The sequence below is a fragment of the Herpailurus yagouaroundi genome, unplaced genomic scaffold, assembly GCF_014898765.1.
Source record: "Herpailurus yagouaroundi ecotype Mexico unplaced genomic scaffold, PumYag 203, whole genome shotgun sequence".
Classification (NCBI taxonomy): Eukaryota; Metazoa; Chordata; class Mammalia; order Carnivora; family Felidae; genus Herpailurus; species Herpailurus yagouaroundi.
The window spans coordinates 14,481,384-14,486,720 of NW_024412434.1; the positions used below are offsets into that span (position 1 = coordinate 14,481,384).

General features: G+C 39.3%; 1 long non-coding RNA gene across 1 annotated transcript; it reads left to right on the top strand.

The window, feature by feature from the left end:
- The first annotated feature begins 4,261 nt into the window (after positions 1-4,261).
- LOC121014584 (uncharacterized) lies at positions 4,262-5,337 on the top strand. Its single transcript, XR_005783287.1, has 2 exons — positions 4,262-4,473; positions 4,744-5,337. It is a non-coding gene; the product is annotated as an uncharacterized LOC121014584 (long non-coding RNA).

A 5,337-nucleotide genomic window follows, 5' to 3' on the forward strand; every position in this document is an offset into this window, starting at 1 on the left:
GTCAAATGATTACATAATGGGATTCCAGAAGCCAGTAGCAGATGCCGGGTTCGTACTTTTCTTGTTGAACAGGCCTCTCTGACATATGCAGAATAACAACAACAAAAGTTCCAACCAATCAATAAACTCAGTTATTGTCCTGGCAATAGAATAGGATATTCCACAGATGAGAGCTTTCATTGATGGGAGAAATCTTAGGTCTGACTTCCTAACCTGGTATGCAGTTGCAACACAGAAGTTTCAGCTCTTTCTGATATTGGACAGAGGGTAAGAATTCAAACCCCAAAGTCAGATGGCCTGGGTTGACGTCCAAGTTCTTGCACAGATTACTCCTTGTCCACACACCTCATTTTTCTCATCTATGAAGTGGGTGTAATCACAGAACTACCAGTGTTCTTGGGAGGAGTATAGTCGCCAATATATGCAAAGTGCCTGACATATCACAGGCATCTGAGAAGTGTTCGCTGATGTTATGCTAGATTTAGGAATGCTTGGGGGTGGGGCCACAGGTGGGAAGTTGGCAAATGGAAGACAAACACTTGCGGATGCTCCTGAACTAAACACTGAACGTGTTTAAAAGCTGCGTCTCCCTCTCTCTATTCAAAGTAGCTGTAAGGTTTTCTCCATCAACAGAAACAGTTTAAAGCCTGTGTTGATTATAAAGGGGGAAATGTTACAAACAAAAGAAATGATCAGTTAGCAGTGCCCAATTCTTTTCTGAAAACCTACCTGCTCTCAGTTTTCAGAGACAGGGGAAAGCTGGATTCTGAGGAGGTAATTTGGAAGCATTCAGCTCTTATCACTTCCCTCCAACACCAGAATATAGCTGGTTAATAGAAAGGACGCATCTATTGCCTGGCTTTATTTACCTGCTGATGACATTTTTATTCTGTAAGTTTTAGAGCGGTTATTCTATGATCTAGAGTGTGTTTCAATTTCAGTAACAGTTTGGATCCTTAGATCTTTTGTTCTTAATGAATCTGTTCTTAATGATCTTGTGAATGTTTGGTATAAGCAGATTATGACACCCAAATTGCATTAAGGGATTAATTACACTGTACAATCCACTTCTAATAATCCAACAAATGGATCATCTGTACTCGTTGAGGCTTGGATGATCCTGCTTTCCAAATTCTTATTAACTAGTCAGAGAGGTTACTGGATCTAGCGTTTTTTGCTGTCTTTTCTGCCAATTGATAGAAAAGTACTGAGTGCCTGTAATGGGCCAACCTTCATGCTGGGCTAGCAACATGAATTACCCATACTATTCCATCACTCAAAGAGTTAACAATTTAGTAGAGGACATGCTTCTTTTTGCCCTAAAGCAAAAAAGGCCTTTTGATCCCAACTATCTCAATTCTGGGATGATGTCTAGAATCTTGACAAATTTCAAAAGGGTAACTTGATTCCAGCAGTGATTTGGCATCAGCCACAGGTGAGAAGCCATGTCAGGGCAAGAGCTCTGAGCAGAGGAGCAGAACGAAAAAACTGCATGCTTTAGAAAACTCCTTTAAATATGCTAAGGCTTTGGGGTGCCTGGGTGGCTCAGACAGTTAAGCGTCTGACTTTGGCTCAGGTCATCATCTCATGGTTCGTGAGTTTGAGCCCCGCACAGGCTCTGTGCTGACTGCATGAAGCCTGCTTGGGATTCTGTCTCTCCCTCTCTCTCTCTGCCTCTCTCTTGCTTGCTCTCTCTCTCAAAAATAAATAAATAAACTTAAAAAAAAAAAAAAGAAAAGAGTGAAATATGCTAAGGCTTTAATGGAAAAAGTAGAAAACACACAAGAACAAATAGGTAATGTAAGCAGAGAGATGAAACCTTTAAGATCGAATCAAAAGAAAGTGCTAGAAATGAAAAAACACTGTAACAGAAGTGAAGAATGCCTTTGAGGGGCTGCTTAGTAGACTGGATGTAGCCGAGGAAAGAATCAATGAGCTTGAAGAAATGCCGATAGCATCTTCTAAAATTCAAATTCAAGGAGGAAAAAAAAAAAAAAGAATGAGAAAGATAGAACATCTAAGAACTCTGGGACAACGACAAAAGGTGTAATATAATGGAAATACCACCAGGAGAAGAGGAGGAAGAGAAAGAAACAGAAGCAATATATGAAACAATAAAAACTGAGAACGCCCCCAATTAATGTCAGACACCAAATCACAGATTCAGGAAGCTCATAAAATATCAAGTAGGATAAATAAAAAAAAAAAAAAAAAAAAAAAAAAAAAAAGAATCACATTTAGACATATCCTATTTGAATGCAGGATATCAAAGACAAAGAGAAATCTTGAAAAAAAATAAAACAAGAAGAAAAAAAGTCCCTTACCTACAGAGGAGCAAAGAAAGGAATTGCATAGGACTTCTCATCAGAAGCCATGCAAGAAAGAAGAGAGTGGAGTGAAATATTTAAATTGTTAAAAGAAAAAAAAAATCACTAACCTAGGATTCTGTATCCAGTGAAATTATACTTTAAAAATGAAGGAGAAATCAAGACTTTCCTAGACAATCAGACGTGGAAGGAATTGTTGCCAGGGGATTTGCCTGGCAAAATTATTTAAAAGAGATAGTTAAAGAGAAGGAAAATGGTGGGTATCAGAAACTCAGATCTATGTAAAAAGAGCATTAGAGAAGGAATAAATGAAGGTAAAATAAAACATTTATTTTTCTAATTCTTAATTGATCTAAACAGATCTAAACAGTCGGTTCAAAACAATAGTAGCAGCAATGTATTCAGTGAGCATTGTTTACGGGTAAGTAAAATGAATGAGAGCAAAGTTATAAGGGACAGGAGGGAAACACTGGGAAAACTCTGTTTTAAGTTGTTTGCATGTCTGTGAAGTGTTATAATATCATTTAAAAGAGGGCTTGGATTAGTTGTAAATGCATGTTGCAAACTCAGGGGCAACCACTAAAAAAAGAGTTAGAAAAAGAAGTGTAACTGAGATTCTAAGAGAGGAGAAAAAAATGGAATCATATAAACTGCTCAAAACACAAGGCAGAAAAGAGTGGAAGGAAAAAAGAAAGACACTAACAACAAAGGCAATGAATAGAAAACAGTTACAAATGTAGTAGATACTAATCTAACTATATCAAAAAGTCTTTCTGGATTTTGTAATCAAAACCACTCCCTGCCTAGTGTTCTGGAATTTGCTTTGTTTTTTTAAACGCTCTCCATCTTATGCATCATTTTCAAAGGGTAGAATAATAGTACCAATCTAATAGTATTGTTGTAGGGTTTATGAGATAATATAGGGGTACCTGGGTAGGTTAGTTCACAAATCATCTGACTCTTGATTTTGGCTCAGGTCATGATCTCATGGTTCCTGGGATCAGCCCCTTGTCTGGCTCTGTGCTGACAACACGGAGCCTGCTTGGGATTCTTTCTCTCCCTCCCTCTCTGTCCCACCCCCACTTAGGCTCAGGCACACAGTGTCTCTCTCTCAAAATAAATAAATAAACAAACATTCAAATGAGATAATATATATTAAGCTTTTAGTATAGCATCTGGCATACAGTAAACAATAAAAGCTGTCTGCTATTATTTTCCAATAGAATTAGATGTTTATTACATTTACTAAATGTTTATGAAAATGTTTATTAAGTGCCTACTCTGTGTTAGGTATAGTATAGGTGATATGGTGATACAATTTGGATTGTGTGTATTTTATTAAATAAAAATACTATACAACATGTGCACATAGAAAAATTAGAAAATACGTCAAGAGTGTGTGTGTGTGTGTGTGTGTGACAGAAAGAGAGAGAGAGAGAGAGAGAGAGAGATGAGGAAGAAAAAAGTCCTACCATTCAGCAAAAACTATTGTCAATGCCTTGGTAAACATCTTTTTAGACATTTGAATGTATGTATATAAAACACAATTTCTTTGATTTATGTATTAAAAATTTTTTTTGAGTTTATTTATTTATTTTGAGAGAGACAGAAACAGCACAAGTGGGGGAGGGGCAGAGAAAGAGGGAGACAGAGAATCCCAAGCAGGCTCTGCACCATCAGCATGGAGTCAACCAGACGTGGGGCTCAAAGTCATGAAACTGGGAGATCATGACCTGAGCCAAAATCAAGAGGAGGACACTTAACTGACTGAGTCCCCCAGACGCCCCTATAGAAGGCAATTTCTTACAGAGGCTATTGCATGCATATTTCATTATGCATGCTGTGTTTTATTTCCTCTTAAATGTTTATATTCAATATATCTGTACCAACTTTCTATGCACAGACACATTTTTAAGTTTTGAAGCGTGCATTCGTTTTACCCGAAGTCTTAACAATTTAAGTCACTTTTTTGTTTTCCTTTTTCTTAAATACTAGGAGTTTCGAGAGACGCAAATGGGGATTATTTTATCAGAAACGAAAGCCTCTGTAGACCCAGCTCTCTGATGTCTTAAGTGAGCTTTGTTGAGCATTCAGGCAGCGGCAGGAATATAACTGAATTCTCCATTTTCAGCTGAAACGTTGACAAGTAAGAGAAAGACAAAATGGAAGGTCTACAAAGTTCAGACACGAGCATTTTCCAAATAGCAAAATCTATTGCTTATACCGCTGGAATTTTATGAAGGCCACTGTCCGTATGGGTGGGGTGGGGGTGGGGCGAAGGGAAAAGGAGCGGGAAGAGAAGGTGAAGTTCTCTGCGCATAGCTGGGTGGTGAGCTTTGAGGAGCCCCACCCTCCTTCAGCCCTGGCCACCTGGAGCCCCACAGGATGGCGGGGAACTCTCTCTCACTCCCAGCAGGTCTCAGCCGTCTGGGAACCGACCTCTCCACACCCTCAGGCTCTTGTCGGCAGCTGGAACCAGGGCTGTGGGGTGTTACCAGCCACATTCTTTAAAATGTGAGCGAAACAAAACAACCAACCACACCCTGAAATCTGTCCTGCAAACTGCCCATGACTTCTCCACGGTTCCACCTTTCTCTCTAATGGAGCAAATGAAAGACCACTGGAGTGACAAGGAGAGTTGCCACTTTCAATGGCTGTCGCCGAGCCGGATGGAGCCCCCTTGCGGTGGACAAGGTGAAGGTGGGGAGAATATTAGACAGCCGTCTCAAAAACAGAGCACCCTTATGCTTTATAGAAGAGTTTTGTTACGATGATGTGTTTTGTAGACAATTGGAAAATATGGATCGAAAAGAAAATGCAAGCCCACGGTAATCCCACCTCTGTTGACATTTTAGTGTGTGCCCCCGTCCAACGTTTTCTGTGCACATTCACTTCCCTAAAAGGAACCAAAATGAGATCATAGTGAACCTTTGTTGTCACAACCTGCTCTTTCCCCCGTAACGGAATATTGGAGACATCTTTTCATGTCATTAAATCCTCTTTAACATTA